We start from the raw sequence: 17572 nt of genomic DNA, 5'->3' as shown, positions 1-17572 counted from the left end.
GGTCGTGGGTGGGTGGGGTGTGGACACAGAACTCAGGGCCGGACAGACACCTGTCCTCCCCTGACTCTCACACCCACTCCCCCATGCTGCCGGACTCTGGGTGGTGGAGGAGGTGGGCTGACGCAGCCCCGGCACATGAGAACCAGCATGGGTAGGCATCGGGCCTCACCCTGGGAGGACAGCCTGGTGGCAGTACCACCAACAGCCTCTGAGGGGTGGGCCGGATGCACACCTACTCCCTCCCATCCTTGAATGGGCTTTCTAGCTTGTGGAGGCAGAGGACAACTCTCTTCCATCCATGTCTCTCCCTGGGGGGATGGGGGCCCATGTCGGGCTCCCTCGACTCCCCAGCCTCACCCTCGATGGGGGCCGGACACCCCTGGGTGCAATGGAAGGCACGACGACTCTCAGACAGGTGTAGCCCTGGGAGTAACCCAGGGCAGCAAAGTGCGTTTGAAGTGTCGATGATCAATGTGTCCTGCAATTCAAATTATTCTCACAGCTAGCTGCATTCTTCATCAATGCACGAGCCAAGTGATCCACAACTCAGAGTTATACAGTTCTCATTCGCCAGGGGCACTGCTGCCAGCAAGGCATCACACCTCAAGACGAGCATGCAATGTTTCACAAGTGTCGTCGCAGGCATCTGGACCAGAATTACTGTCCCCACACCGCGGGATGGCAGGAAGTCCCATGGCAGCCAGTGCATGGATGCACTACTGACCTTCCAGGTCTCTGAACCAATGCCCCACGCGGAGCAGGGATTACTCCACAGGTACCCATGACTGACATAGAGGGGAAAGGACACCAGTATGCCACCCCTGGGGGTGGCCCTGCATGGCCAGAGGGGAGTCCATTGCCCCCTTGGGGGGAACAGCACCCTCTCCCTACTGCCTGGGGAGCCAGCCACCTCTGGGACAAGCGGTGGACCACACTGCTGAGCCAGGTGCACCCCCTGCCACCATCCCCTCGGGGAAGCAGAGGAGCACCTGCACCTCCCGCCACACAGATGGGACCCCCCCTCACTCCACAAGGAGGTGAGGGGGGACAAAGACAACCCCTCCTCGCACTTTCTCCCCTCTCCCTCCTTTCCCCCAGAGCCACGGGCTTGGTCCTGCCAGCCTCTGCCAGGGCGCATGCAGAGATAGGAGTCAGAGAGAGACACAGAGAGAGAAATAGAGGGTCAGGGCAGTGGAGTGAAGAGATGCCCTGGTACCCGAGGACAGCACCATCATGGGACCCTCAGCATTAATGATCCTTCTGCAGGTTCACCTACGGAAAATTTGTATTGACATTTACTTCCTCTAGATAGCCAAGTTTGATCGTCTTCTTGGCACACCGCTAGGGCCATGACTGACTCCAGCAGGGCCGATCTGAGGACCTCACTAAACCATCTAATCGGTAGTAACAATGGGCGGTGTGTACAAAGGGCAGGGACTTAATCAACATGAGGTTATGACCTGCACTTACTGGGAATTCCTAATTCTTGGGGAATAATTACAATCTCCAGTCCCTATCACGAATGGGGTTCAGTGGATTATCCAGACCTGTCGGCCAAGGGCAGACACACGCTGATCCATTCAGTATAGCACACATGCAGCTCCAGTCATCTAAGGGCATCACAGACCTGTTAGTGCTCAATCTCATGTGACTGAAAGCCACTTGTCCCTCTAAGAAGTTGGAGACGACTGCACTGGGCTGCATAACTAGTTAGCATGCCAGAGTCTCGTTCGTTATCAGAATTAACCAGACAAATTGCTCCACCAACTAAGAACAGCCATGCACCACCACCCACAGAATCGAGAAAGAGCTATCAATCTGTCAATCCTTTCCGTGTCCAGGCTGGGTGAGGTTTCCTGTGTTGAGTCAAATTAAGCCGTAAGCTCCACTCCTGGTGGTGCCCTTATGTCAATTCTTTTAAGTTTCAGCTTTGCAACCATACTCCCCCCGGAACCCAACGACTTTGGTTTCCCAGAAGCTCTCTGGCTGGTTATGGGAATAATGCTGCCGAATCACTAGTGAGCATCATTTATGGTCTGAACTACCATGGTATCTGATCGTCTTTGAACCTCTGACTTTTGTTCTTGATTAATGAAAAAATTCTTGGCAAATGCTTTTGCTTTCATTCATTTTGTGCCGGTCCAAGAATTTCACCTCTAGTGGCACAATATGAATGCCTCCGGCCATCCCTCTTAATCATGGCCTCAGTTCTGAAAACCAACAAAATAGAACCAGAGTCCTATTCCATTATTCCTAGCTGAAGCATTCAGGTGACCAGCCTGCTTTCAACACTCTAATTTTTTCAAAGTAAATACTTCAGACCCCCGGGACACTCAGTTAAGAGCATCGAGGGAGCGGCAAGAGGCAGGGGCTGGGACATGCAGTAGCTCACCTCGCAGTGGACCGCAAGCCCAATCTCAATATCCAATTACAAGCTTTTTAACTGTAGCAACTTTAATATATGCTATTGGAGCAGGAATTACCATGGCTGCTGGCACCAGACTTGCCTTCCAATAGATGCTCGTTAAAGGATTTAAAGTGTACTCATTCCAAATACAGAGCCTCGAAAGAGTCCTTTATTGTTATTTTTCATCACTACTTCCCCGAGTCAGGAGTGGGTAATTTGCACACCTACTGCCTTCCTTGGATGTGGTAGCCATTTCTCAGGCTCCCTCTCCAGACTCGAACCCTGATTCCCCATTACCCGTGGTCACTATGGTAGGCACAGATAATACAATTGAAAGTTGAAAGGGCAGACATTTGAATGTCGCATCGCCACCATGAGGCCACGAGATTGGCCCGAGCTTATAAAAAGTTACCAAAGCTGCCGGGTCGAGATTCAGATAGGTTTTGGTCTGATAAATGCATGCATCCCCGGAGGTCAGTGCTCATCAGCATGTATTAACTCGAGAATTACCACAATTATCCAAGTAACGGTGGAGCAATCAAAGGAACCATAACTGATTTAATGAACTATTCGCAGTTTCACTGTACTGTCTGTGTGCACTGAGACTTGCATGACTTAATCTTTGAGACAAGCATATGCTACTGGCAGGATCAACCAGATAGGAGCACCTCGGCAGGTGGGCAGAGAGGAATGGCCGGAGTCCACACCTCTGCCAACAGGAGGGGTCCCTCTCCCCATGGAGAGGGCACCCTGGGTGCTGGTCATGGACTGGTGATCGCAACCCTGGAGAGCCGTGTGCCGGCACAGTGTGTCTCAGCACTCAGAGCCACATAAAAGTCAGAGAGAGACTTTCACGCTTCGGCCATGTATGGATGCCAGGGAATGGCGGACATCTCACAGGACTCCTTCACTATGGCTTGGGCTCATTGGTCTTGCCTCAACTTCCACCCTGAGGGGCATGGAATGTTCAACACCCCCACCTGCACTTTGCTCCCAGGGCGGAGAAGCTCAACCAACAAGCCATGACCCACAGAGCCATGCCGCAGGGGCCCTCCACCAGTTGGAGTCGGTCGGCCCGATCGATCGATAGACGGTGGGAAAAGGCACCTTGATCCCACACGGACAGCTGGCGGGACATTACCCGGGGCTGGGACCTGGACTCTGAATGGACGTCCCATTGTCCCTTAACTTCTGAAGGCTGACAAATCATGCTGGATAATGTGTGCCCACCAGGCGATCAGGGGAGCGAACATGCAGGGTGTGACCAGCCCCGTGGAAATCCACTCGGTCGCTGAGGGGCAGATCCACTCTCATACAGACTTCTGACTGGGAGGAAGAGGCTCATGAAGGTGCCTCCACCCCACACAAACACCTGGCAGGACAATCTCCCCCAGGGCTGGGACCCGGACTCATACTCTGACTGGACGCCCTGTCATCCCTTAACTCCTTAAGGCTGCCAAATCATGCCAGATCATGCTTGCCTGCCGGGTATTTGGGGGAGCAAACCTGCAGGGTGCGACCACCCCCGCAGAACTCCCCTCATCCATGGAGGGACAGATCCGCTCTCATGAGGAATTCTGAGTCCCCCTCCTTTCCGACCCAGAGCTATTCTGGGGACTTTGTGATTTTTCGAGAACCCCTTTGAGAACTGGGTGAGGTCAGATGCCTCTGCATGGCTAGGAGCTCTCCAGGCCCTGCAGCCCTCTGCACAAAGCTCCCTTAAGGACTTCCATCAGAACCTACCCCGGTGGCCCTCCCCTTCAGCACTGCAGAGAGACCTCTTTACCTGGCCACAGGACCCCACCACCTCTATGTCCCCTGAAGGCTGCAAAGTCATGCTGTGTCTCCGTGCCCTCAGAGCCTCTCAGAGGGACCTGTCTCCAATCCTGGCCAGCCACATGGAACTCCTCTCGGCCACTGAGGGGAAGGTTCACTCTCATCAGGACTTCCATGTCCCCCTCCTTTCCGGTCCAGATCACCACAGTCCCTATCTCCCACATATGCCCTGAAGGCTGGAAAACCATGCCATGCCCTGAGAGCCTCTCAGGGACCTCCCTCAGATCCCGGCCAACCTCGCAGAATGACCCTCATCTGCTGAGGGGCAGATATGCTCTCATCGTGACTTCCATGCCCCCCCTCCTTTCTAGTCCAGAGCCATTCTGGGGACTTTGCAATATTGTGAGGATGCTGTCGGGTACAGGGTGAGGTCAGACACCTTCCTCCTTCCCCCTGCCCCCTGCAGGAACTCTCCAGGCCCGCAGCTGTCTGCCAGGTGCTCCCTTGAGGACTTCCTTCATGGGGGGCTCCATCTGACTTCGTTCACCCAGGCAGAAGCACTCCAGACCCCGCAGCCCTCTGCCAGCCATTCCTTTGAGGGCTTTCATCATGGGGCGCTCCACCTGAACCTACTCAACCAGGCAGGAGCACTTCAGGCCCCATAGCCTTCTACTAGATGCTCAGAACAATACAGTTAACAAACCAAAAATAATGATAATGCCCAATAGCCACAGGACTCAGATCTCACAAATCTAAAATCACTTCCAGTAGGTGAATAACTTTATTACACATGAAATGGTAAAAATAGATAAAACCAAGCGCTTTCGCTCGGTCATTACCGAGCTTCTTCAGAGTGCAAAATCATTTGTGCTTTCATTGACACTCATTAAATTATCATTGAAACAATCACATGACCTTCTAAATCCATCCCCATTGATTAAAACCACATAGTGTCATAAAAAATGAACACATATAAATACTTATAAAATATCATTAAAATACATCAAATTACAAAATTATTTACCAATGCCAATGTGCCTTGTCAAGTGAAGCTTTCTTCTCTAAATCAAGCTGATAGTACTGCTTAAAACTGGTCTTGCATGAGCTTATTGCATTAATCCCAAACACCATTCAAAAAACTCTGAAATAAATAAAATTACGTTCAGAGCATTAACTAGAGGGTCACTGTTGTAATATTATAAGCGGGCTATTCTTAACCTTAATACACTACTAATGTTAATGTTCTTGTTCAACCCAGGAAACCTTCCTGAGTGTAACTTTAGTTGCCAGTATAGTTCACGATATTCAAGCCTGGCTTCCCAGTTACCACCTAGTAAATCTGGTGTCACTTGCTCTAAGACCATACATTTTAACTCCATACTCTCACACACCTGTGAGTGCTTAAAAAAAGCATTGTTTTCTTTGCCCTTAGAAACGTCATAGAGATGTTCATAGACTCTTCTTCTAAGTTGCTGCTCCGTTTTGCCCACATAAAAACTATAACAATGTACACATGTTCCTAAATAAACCACCCCTTTAGTTCCACAATTAAAATAATTAGAAGATTTATATCTACATTTTCTAGAAGGAATAAACACTGTGTATTGGTCAAACATAAAGCTACATTGCTTACAGGAACCACATCTATGTGTACCTACTTTTGTCCTACTCGTTCTTGTTCCAGGGTCTCCATTTTTCTCAAAAAGTTCCTTTAAGTTGGCATCCCTTTTCCTTACAAAATGAGGGTCAGGTGGAACCAATTGTTTTATTTCATCGTGTAACACTAATATAGGCCAGTGTTTGGAAATAATCTGTTCAATTTCATGGGAGCTAGTAGAAAAGGTGTGAATGAAGTTATTCTTTAGGTCTGACTGATTCAATCCTGTTTCTTGTTCAGAGGTGGATAATCCAGTTCCTAACAAAGGGAAGTATTTTGAATCCCTGTTTTCTGTGAATTCTTCGATCATGTGGTTAATCAAAGTTCTGGGATAGCCCTTTTCTTCAAACAATGCCCCAAGGGTGTGGACTTCTTCTAAAAAACTTTCAAGGGTACTAGAAATTCTCGATGCCCTAATAATCTGACCCTTGACTATCCCTTTCTTCTGGTAGAAGGGATGTCCACTATCAAAATAAAGATATGAGTTGGAAAATGTGCTTTTCCTATACAACTTTGATTGGAAGCAGTGGTTCTCATAGTCTTTAAATAATGTCACATCTAGATAATTTAATTTGTCATGGTCAATGTTATAGGTAAATTTCAAAAACTCAGTGCTATCATTGATATGTTTCAAAAATTATTTAGATCTTCATTGGTACCCTTCCATAACAAACAAATGTCGTCAAGGTACCTTGTGTAATGTCCTATAAATTCTGACCATTGACTCTTAAAGACGTGCTTCTGCTCCCAATAATATAGTACACAATTAGTGTATAATGAAGCACAAGGGGCCCCCATCGCCACACCTTTCTTTTGGCGATAAAACTCCCCATTGAAATAAATGAAATTGTTTTCTAGGACAATTTCCATAAATTCTAAAACTAAATTAATAATAGTGTTGTCCAGACCAGATTCAAACACTAACACCTCCCTAAACCATTCCAGTCCAATCGAGTGGGGGATACTCGGAAAGAGTTCCACAATGTCAATAGTGACCATGGAAAGGTGCACATTGAACATCCGTTGGTCAATTCCTTTCAGGAAATACCATGAATCCTTGCAAATATGTGTGATCGAAGATAGAAATTTTTTTACACTATAATCTACGAACTTTGCCAAGGGTTCCATAATGCTTCCTGCACCAGAAACAATAGGCCTAAACTTAATAGGGTCTAGACTTTTATGAGTCTTGGGGATGCCAAATATCACTGGAACTCTTGGTTTTTCCACATGTAAGTAATTATATAACCGCTCATTAATAGTACCTTGTAAAAGGTGGTCATATAAATAATAACTTATTTTGGAATGTGCAAGATTGATTTAATTTAACGATAACAATTCATATTGATCTGCTTCCTGTAGCATACTGTGTATACACGAGTCATAATCCACCGTGTACATCAACACTACACCCCCCCCTTGTCGGGTTTCATTACCCTACACTTCTCTTGTTTCAAATGATCAATTAATTGCACCTCCTTATCATTAAGGTTGGCGGGGTAAGTGTAGTTCTTAGGTCGCTCCATGTTCCTAATTTCTCTTTCTACCAGTTCCTCAAAAATCTTAAGAGAGGGGTGTAGGGGAGGGTTAAAGGTACTGGATCTTGTCAGTCCTACATTGGTGTTAGTTTGACCCTTGAAAAATATAGTTAAATTCAATTGTCTAATAAATAAATTTAAATCAATCAAAGTGTTAGTTGTATTAGAGGGATGGGAAGGAACAAAATGAAATCCCCTAGAAAATAAATCAAACTAGTCTTTGGTAAGTTCCAATTCAGTGAAGTTAAATATTGTAAAATTATCTTTTCTACAAACCACCTGTTTGTCACAACCATCCTGTGCTTCTGTAGTAGAAATCAGTATTTCCACAGGGTCTAGTTCAAGGGGTGATTCCACCCTTTGTACTGGTGCCTCATCTCTCCCCCCTCCCTGATGGGGGGTGTTGAAAATCCTGGTCAGACTGCTTTCTTCCCTTTTCCGCTATCCTCTCACTTCTTCTAAGGGGTTCAGTCCCAGGTCTAGAATAGTTACCATTGTTGTTTGTCTCATTCACCCTGTCTACAAACACTGTGTCAGAATTATTCTTCCATCCCCCACTTCTATGGGTGGGGTAAGCGGTCCCCTCTCTGTATTCAAAAAGATCTCTTTCTAACTTTCTAATTTTTCTATTCAGTATTTTCGTACAATATTGGTCTACTTCATGAAATACATTGTCGTAATTTATCTTAACACTAACAAAATTATTATCATTAGTTACATTGTGGTTCAAGGCATTCAGTTCTCTTAACAAAATCTCTGCTTTAGTTTCATATTCAACAATCATCAATTTAGCATTTCTATTTCAGCTTTATTAAAAATCTCGCACAATTGATCATAGAAAACAGTCCTTGGTTGCGTACTGTTAGGGAACTTGTATAGTCGAAGCCCCTTAGGGACTTGGTTAACTTGTACGCATTCCTTAAGGTAATCTATCTCCAACTGATTGCTCTTGAATGCGTACAATTTGTCCCTAAAACCGTTAAAGTTGTCCTCAATATTTCTATTGAAGTTAGCTTTTACAGTACCTTGATTAAAATAGAACTGTTTCCCAGTCCAGGTGCCAAAATTAAATTCTTTATAGTTGTCCTCCTTTCTAGTTCTGTGAGATGCACCAGCTCTTGAGTGCATTGCAGAAGTCTGGCCATTATCCTGTGAAATATTACCAGGAAGCTCATCATCCACGCTGTTGTTCACATTTGGCGCAGAGGATGTGACTGTTTTCCTCTGCTGATCTATGAGTTGTAATTGGTTGCCTGGCAACCGTGTAGTCAGTTACGTGCTCCGTTCACCAACTTTATTAGACAACTGCGTTAAAAGAGGTAAAACTTGTCTAAATTCGCCCCGAGTCACTGGAGCGCTATCAGAGTCATCCTTGAGCAGTACTAGGGTTTCCAAAAAACTCATAGAATCCGTTCCTTCTGCCATGGGTACAGCACAAGTCTCAGAACAATACAGTTAATGAACCAAAAGGACCTCTGTCCCACTGGGGGGACACGATCTGGACCCTCTCACCCAGGTGGGAGTGCTCCCTTCCAGGCCACTTTCCACCTCTCTCCCCCTTCCGGACTTCCACCGGGATGGACTCCCCTTCTGGGCTTCCACTTCTACTAGAGGGCCCTTTTCCTGGGTTACATATCTCCTGGAGGCTGCCAAACCGTGCCATGCCCCTGAACCCTCGGAGCCTCTCAGTGGGATCTCCCTCCAATCCTGGCTGGCCCCATGGAACTCCCCTCAGCTGCCGAGGGGCAGTTCTGCTCTCATAGGGACTTCCATGTCCCACTCCTTTCTGGTCCAGATCACCACAGTCCCCATCTCCCGTATATCCCCTGAAGGCTGCCAAACTGTGCCGTGTCCCTGTGCTCTTGGAGCCTTTCAGGGGGAGCTCCCTCAGATCCCAGCCACCCTCAGGGAGCTCCCCTCGGCTGCTGAGGGGCAGGTATGCTCTCATCAGGACTTCTGAGCTCCCTTCTTTCCAGTCCAGAGCCATTCTGGGGAAATTGCAACATTTTGGGGATGCCATCGGGTACCGGGTGAGGTTGGATGCCTTCCCCCTGCCTAGGAGGAGCTCTCCAGGCATGCAGCCATCTGCCAGATGCTCCCTGGAGGACTTCCATTGAGGGAGGCTTCACCTGACCCCGCTCACCCAGGCAGGAGCAGTCCATAACCCGCAGCCCTCCGCCAGCCGTTCCCTTGAGGACTTCTGTCAAGTGGGCTCTGCCTGACCCTGCTCACACAGGCAGGAGAACTCCTAGCCTGCAGCCTTCCACCAGATGCTCCCTTAAGGACTTATGTCCCACTGGGGGGCACAATCAGGACCCTCTTACCCAGGCAAGAGCAGTCCCTGCCTGCACCTCTCCCCTTTCTGGTTTTCCATCCCAGAGGGGGCCACGGTCTGGATCCCCTCACTCAGGTGGCAGCTCTACCATCCCAGCCATTTTCCACCTCTCTCTCCCTTAAGGACTTCCATCAGGAGGGATCCCCTCATGCCTTCCAATTCTACTCAGGCAGGAGAGCTCTTTTCCCAAGTTACATAACTAATGGAGGCTGCCAAATCATAATGTGTCAACCCTGCCCTTGGGACCTCTCAGTGGAGCTTCCTACTGATCCTTCACAGCCTCTGGAACTCTGCTGGACCACGAGGCCTCAGCCAGATGCTCATCCAGACTTTCGTGATGCCAGATCTCCCCTTTGACCTCCACCTGGGGCTTTCAAACACACACAGGATATGGCCCCACGTCAAGGCATCTCGGCCTATTTTGCCTCGTGCCTCCGTCTCTCTCCTCAACAGCACCAGGTGCCGACAAATGTGCTTTGCTACAAGCCTTTTTCTCATGCCCCCTTGCCCTCTGAGTGGTGCTGTTCACAGGGCGGCATCCCCGCAGTGTCGGGTGAAGGACTGGAGGCTGACCCAATGGCTGCAGATGGTCCCAGGTGTGAGACGCCATGGCATCCATATCTCTGCACCCCTAGGGACTGGAAGGATGGGATCAAAGACCTGGCCCCCAGGAGTGGCCCTCGGTATGCCTGTACTGTCGGCCATCTCCCCCAGCTGGACACAGGTGCGAGATGCCATGGCAGCAGTATCTCCGCACCCATGGGGGCTGGGAGGATGGGATCACAGACTTGGCTCCCAGGGTGGCACTTGGTCCACCAGTACTGTCAGCTGACTGACTCTCCCGGCCACTGCCCCAACTCACCTCGGGCATCCCGACTGCCTCAATGTCCACTGCAGGCTGCCAAACAGGGCTGTGTCACACATGCCCTCGAAGCCTCTCAGGGAGACCTCCCTCCGATCCTGGCCAGCCCCGCTGAACTCCCCTCAGCCACCATGGGGGCAGGTCCACTCTCATCTGGACTTCCACATCCCCCTCCTTTCCGGTCTAGATCACCACAGTCCCCATCTCCTGCATATCCCCTGAAGGCTGCCAAACCATGCCATGTCTCCATGCTCTTGGAGCCTCTCAGGGGGACCTCCCTCAGATCCCGGCCTCCTTGCAGAACTCCCCTCAGCAGCCGATGGGCAGGTATGCTCTCATCGTGACTTCTGAGCCCCCCTTTCTAGTTCAGAGTGATTTTGGGGACTTTGCGACATTTCAGAGATGTCATTGGGTACCGGGCAAGGCTGGACACCTTCCCCCTACCTGGCAGGAACTCTCCAGGCCTGCAGCCATCCACCAGATGCTCCCTTGAGGACTTCTGTCTTGGGGGTGCTCCGCCTGAACCACTCTCCAGGCAGGAGCACTCCAGACCCTGCAGCCCTCCACCAGCCATTCCCTTGAGGACTTCCATCGTGGGGGGCGCCGCCTGACCCTGCTCACCCAGGCAGGAGTACTCCTGGCCCCACAGTCTTCTGCCAGATGCTTCCTTAAGGACTTCCATCCCACTGGGGGGGTGCAATCCAGACCCTCTCACCCAGGTGGGAGCACTCCCTGCCTGGCTGCTTTCCACCTCTCTCCCCTTCCAGACTTCCATCCCAGAAGGGGCCGCAGTCCAGACTCCTTCACCCAGGTGGCAGCTCCCTCACCCTGCCATTTTCTGTCTCTCTCTCCCTTAAGGACTTCCACTGGGAGGGACCCCCTCATGCCTTCCACTTCTACCCAAGCAGAAGAGCTCTTTTCCCAGGTTACATAACTCCTGGAGGCTGCCAAATCATAATGTGTCAACCCTGCCCTCAGAGCCTCTCAGGGGAGCTTCCCACTGATCCTTCACAGCCTCATGGAACTCTGCTGGGCCATGAGGCCTCAGCCAGACCCTCATCTAGACTTCAGTGATGCCAGTTCTCCCCTTTGCCCTTCACCTAGGGCTTTCAAACTCACACAGGATATGACCCCATCTCCTGGCATCTCAGCCTATTTCACCTCATGCCTCCATTTCTCTCTTCAGCAGTGCCAGGCTCTGATGAACATGCTTCACTTCCGGCCTTCTGGCATGTGCCTCCTTTCCTCCTGAGTGGTGCCATTTGCAGGGCAGCATCCCTGTAGTGCCGAGTGAAGGACCAAAAGCTGACCCATGACCTGCGGATGGTCCCGAGTGTGAGACCCGACAGCGGCCATCTCTCTGCACCCCTGGGGGCTGTGAGGGTGGGATCGCAGACTTGACTCCCGGGGCAGCCCTTGGCACACCTGCGCTATTGGCCAACTCTCCCGGTCACTTCCCCTGACATGTCTCGGGGGACCCCTCCACTTCCATGTCCCCTGCAGGCTGCCAAACCATGCCGTGTCATGTGTGCCCTTGGATCCTCTCCAGGAAGCTTTGGTCTGATCCCAGCCGATCTCCTGGAACTCCCATCGGCCACCAAACAGTGGGCCTGCTCTCATCAGGACTTCCATGTCCCCCTCCCTTCTGGTCCAGAGCTCCATGGTCTCTGTCTCCCACATATCCCCTGAAGGCTGCCAAATCGTGCAGTGTCCCCATGCCCTTGGGCCCTCTCAGGGGGACTTCCCTCCAATTGTGGTCAGCCTCACGGAAATCCCCTCAACCATGGAGGGGCAGGTCCACCCTCATAGGTTCATAGGTTCATACTAGGCTATCTGCCCTAGGGCATTTATAAGCCTAGCCAGAGTGTGTGTGGCTTTCACCACCCCTTAGGATGAGAATACTATACCCATTAGTTTGCTGTGCCTCTGTCCAGCAGTGACACAGAGATGATTCCCGGGGTAAACCTACAATCTCCCATCCACTCGTCAAGATTTCTCTTGAACAGAGTCAGTGAGGGGCTCTGCCTCACATGGACTGGGATTCTGTTCCATAGTGTAGGGAGTCTCTGGGTGATGAATCTGTCCCTCCAGCACGTCCTATTTATATCCGTGTTGAGGTTTAAGTCTCTTGCTCTCGTGGCTAAGGTGGATTTGGATTTTTTGAGGTGGAGCATGTCCATTAATTCCGGGTTGGACATGGCCTTGTATGTCAGGCACAGATCACCTCTGAGCAGACGGTATGTGACTGAATAGAGCCAGAGTTTCTTCAGTTAGGCATCGTATGACACATGTTTGAGCCCCTTTATCCTTTTGGTGAGGAACTTTTGGGGTCTTTCCAACTGCTGCAGGTGTCGGGTAAGGTACATTCTGAATGAGGCATTGTACTCAATCATTGGTCTGATAAGTGAAGAGTACAGGGGTACAATGACCTCTCCTGATCTGGATGTGAATCCCTTCATGATCAGGTGGGCAATGTAGAAGGTCTTCCTAACCACTTTGGCAATATGAGTGTCAAAAGAGAGGTTACTGTCAACTTGGGTCCCCAGGTCCCTGATAACTTCTTCCGTGTTTAATGGATTACCACCTATGTGGTAATTAGGGGTTACCTTGTTTTTCCCAAAGGGTATGACTATGCATTTTTTGGCATTTAGCTTAAGGCCATGGCTCTGGCACCAGTTATCCATTTCTATGAGACCTCTCTGGAGGATGTCTGTGTCTGATGGAGTGTCAATTATGGTGCCCAGTTTGCAGTCATCTGCAAATTTTGTCAGCCACAATCCCCCTATGTTTGCCTGCACTTCAGAAAAATAAATGCCGAACAAGAGGGGGCCCAGGACTGAGCCCTGTGGGACACTGCTCGTGACTGGCTTAGAGTCTGACATGGCACCAGCAACTCTAACCCTGTGTGTTCTGTCCTTGAGCCAGTTTGCAACCCATCTTGTGACATATGGGTTTACATCTAAGCTGGTGAGCTTTTCTATGATGCCCGAGTGGGGTATTGTGTCGAACACTTTTGCTAGGTCAGGGTAGGCTGTGTGAACTGCCTTACCCTCATCAATGGCCTTAGTGACTGTTTCGAAAAAGTCAACCAAGTTCAAGAGGCAGGATCTGCCCTTGACAAAGCCAAATTGGGTAGGATCCAGTGTCTGTAGGTCCCCAATGTCTTTATTTATGAGTTCCATTATGATCCTCTCCACAGCTTTGCAGACAAGGCTCATCAAGCTTATGGGGCGGTAATTTCCAGGGTCCATAGAAGCACCGCCTTTGTGGAGTGGGACCACAGTTGCCGTACGCCATTCTTTGGGTACGTATCCTGTAGTAAGGCTAAGATTAAACAGCAGCCTTATGTGTGGGTTTAGTTTCTCATTGAGTTCATGTAGCACACAGCCGGGGACACCGTCCGGTCCCATTGATGCTGTGTTTTTTGCTTTAGAGAGAGCAGCTCTCACCTGGGCATCTGAGATGTTTGGGAGGCTAGACTCTGGTGGGATAGATATTTCTCCTTTTGGGGGGGAGGGAAGGGAGAAATTTGCACTGAACCTGTCTCCCAGTATGTTGGCAATGTCTGTGGATTCAGTGATTTTTTTATCATTTTGGACTAATTCTGAGCATATCTGGGAGTTTCCACCCAGGTTTCTAACATAGCTAAAGAAGGCCTTATGATTGTCTTTTGTGTCATTAGCGATTTTTCTCTCAAAGTTGGCCTTGGATGATTTTATGAGTGATCGTAGTTTTTTGCTAGTATTGATCAGAGATGCCTTCCCTTTTAGGGATTTTGCTCTGTCATGTAGTAGCTTTCTCCTCTTGTTGTAGAGTTTGTTTATGGCTGGGGTCCACCAGACCAGGCGCCTGCCTTTGGTGGAAAGGGTCTTGATTTTATTAGGGATTGCTTGATCAATACATTCCTGGAGGTGCTCGTAGAAGGCATTTGTAAGGGTTTCAGCAGCGTGGGTTGTGGTTTCCACTGGCTCGGGGGCCTTGAAGGATACCACTCCAGTCTTAAGAAGTGTGAAGTTTGCTTTTGAGAAGTTCTTCACTGTGGTCTTTTGCTGGGGTGGGGGCGGGATGTGGATCTCCAATGAGATTAATTTATGGTCTGATCTCACCAATGAGGGATATACTTCCGGTGTGGAGCATTTTGTCCCCATGTTTGTGATGATCAGGTCTAGTATATTTTCTCCTCTTGTGGGAATGGTGACTAGTTGTTCCATAGCATTTGAGTTTATGAACTCCAGGAACCTTTGGGCTAGGGTGTTGGGGCTTGAGTAATGTTCCCAGTCTATGTTTGGGTAGTTGAAGTCACCCAATATGATGGTGTTTGGAGAGACATTCATACTCTCCAGTGTCTTCAGGAAGGCTGTGTGGGTTTCCTGAGTTTGAGAGGGTGGTCTGTAGCATGCTACAAACTGTAGGGCAGTTTTACCTATGGTTAAATGCATCTGGATGGTCTCCAATGCTTCGTGCGTTGCCACTAACCTGGAGGTGTGGGTATCCTTTATGAATATGGATACTCCCCCTCCTTTTGTGGTTCGGTCCAGATTTTGGGGCCGGAATGCATGATATGAGGTATAACCTGATAGTGCTGGGGTGCTCTCAGGAGCCTTGAACCAGGTTTCAGTCACAGCACAGACATCGATGTTCTCCATACTGAGGAGGGCTTCGAGGGCGTGCATCTTGAGGTTTAGACTTCTGGCATTGAGCAGTATTACCCTTAGTTTTTCTCCATTTTTGTTTTTTAGGGCGGTAGGTTTATCATTTGAGCCTTGCCTAAAAAAGGCACTATGGGGGTGGCAAGAGCCTTTGCCAATATCTAGAAGCCCAGGGGTGACAGGTGCAAGCTGTCCCTTGCAAAGCAGCGTGGCTTGTCAAGCATGTCATCCCAGGCAGACAGACATTGGATCCCCTTAGAATGACACCAGTAATTAAGCCAATTATTAAAGCTGATCATTTTGTCTCTGTATTGTGGCATCATTCTTGGTGAGGGTAGGATACTGCTCAGGGTCAGGGTCATACTGGCCTGGACTACATAATCTGAGAGCTCCTCTATGTCTCTTTTCATGTAGTCCAGGGAGGTACGTCTCAGGTCGTTCACACCGGCATGGACAATGACTGAGTCATACTTGTACTTGCTGTGGAGTGACCTGAGTGCTTGTGTTATGTGGCGGATTCTAGCGCCTGACAGGCAGCTTACTGTGATCTTTTCTTTGTTCAGTCTGGTGAGTGGGACGTCAGTGTGTCTGACTATGGAGTCACCTATAACAAGTGTGTCTGGCATTGTGTTTGACCTTAAGGGCTGTGACTGTTTAGCACACTGACTTTGAGAACTATGTGTTGCATGTCTTATGTCTTGAGTCATCAAGACTTCCGTGTGCCCCTGCTCTGCCATCCAGAGCTGGGACTTTGTGATTTTTAGGGGATGCTGTCGGGTACCAGGCGAGGTCAGTCACCTTCACCTTGCCTGACAGGAGCTCTCCAGGTCCCACAGATGCTCACCACTCACTCCCTTAAGGACTTTAATCATGGGGGCCTCCTCCTGACCCCGCTCACACAGGCAGGAGCTCTCTGGACCCCATAAGGGTCCGCCAGCCACTTTCTTGAGGACTTCTGTATTGGAGGGGGGGTGTGATCTGGACCTTCTAACCCAGGTGGGAGTGCAACCTGGCCGGCCACTTTCCACCTCTCTCCCCCTTCTGGACTTCTATTCCAGAGGGGGCAATGGTCCAGACCCCCTCACCCAGGTGGCAGCCTCTTCTGCCTCTCTCTCCCTTAAGGAATTCCATTGGGAGGGAACCCCTCATGTATTCCACTTCTACCCTGGTGGGAGAGCATTTTTCCTGGGTTACATACTATATTTCTCTGTAAATAAGACCTAACCAGAGAATAAGGCCTATCATGATTTTCCAGGGTGGTCATGATATAAGCCCTACCCCAAAAATAAGCCCCAGTTAAGATCGTCAACAACATATGACAAATGTGTTGAATTATAAAATAATAATATTATTGACACCTGTTGACCTGTTGACTGAGGTTATCATACATCTGCCCTCCATTTTTGGACCATTCGGACACCCAACTTCTCTTTGCAAACAGTCATAATATTCTTTCCCTGGGAGTCCTCCACAATTCTTACTTTAACCCTAATCCTCACTCACACTTGATGTTTGAGATCCTTAGCCCATAAACACTGGCAAGTGTACTTTGATTGGTCAACGTACAGATGTCGCACGTAAACCATGCTTACTTGCTAACAAATGGGTGTAGTTGTGTCTTCTTAACTGTCACCATTTTTGTTGCCACTCCTGTCTTGTAAGTCTTCAATTAACCCCCCCCCAGACAAGATGAGTTCCAAAAGAAAAAGCTATTCTGTCGAGTACAAGAAAGGAATCATGGAGGACTCCCGGAGAAAGAATCTGATGCCTTTCTGCAAAGAGAAGTTGGATCACCAAACGGTCTGAAAATGGCGAGCAGAGTATGATAACCTCAGTCAACAGGTGTATGAGGGAAATGCTAAGAAGTGTAAGTGTGGATCAGGTCAGCAACTATTATTTCCTGAGCTGGAAGACATCATCTGTGAATGGATTGCTAACATGAGAGCAAAGGCTTTGGTTGTGCGCGGGGCTGATATTCAAGCATTTGCCATTGCAATGGCACGACAGTTAGAAATATCCTCAGAAGAATTCAAAGCATCACAACATTGGCTGGATGGCTTCCTTCAGTGATATGAACTGTCTCTAAGAAGATCAACAACACTGTTCAAGCTGGAATATACTGAAGTTATTAAATGTGCACTTGCATTTATGTCCTTGTTGATGGCATCAACTTTTCTAAATACCAACTCTCCAACATGATTGCTATGGATGAAACTGCAGTGTTTATGGGCCAAGGATCTCACATAACAATTGATCAGAGAGGTGCCTCATCAATCTACATTCCCTCCACTATTTATGAAAGTGCACGTGTTACCTGTATTTTGGCAATTCATCTAGATGGAAAGAAA

At 49.0% G+C, this 17572-nt stretch overlaps 1 non-coding gene across 1 annotated transcript; it reads right to left on the bottom strand.

Moving 5' to 3' along the window:
- Nucleotides 1-401: 401 nt before the first annotated feature.
- On the bottom strand, nucleotides 402-554 carry LOC122800524. The gene has a single exon (XR_006364570.1). It is a non-coding gene; the product is annotated as a 5.8S ribosomal RNA (ribosomal RNA).
- Nucleotides 555-17572: the final 17018 nt, after the last annotated feature.

The sequence above is a fragment of the Protopterus annectens genome, chromosome 4.part0 (assembly GCF_019279795.1).
Source record: "Protopterus annectens isolate FY-2018-M chromosome 4.part0, PAN1.0, whole genome shotgun sequence".
NCBI classification, from domain to species: Eukaryota; Metazoa; Chordata; order Ceratodontiformes; family Protopteridae; genus Protopterus; species Protopterus annectens.
Note: the sequence above shows the minus strand (reverse complement) of the source record. Positions and strands in the feature narration are given on the sequence as shown.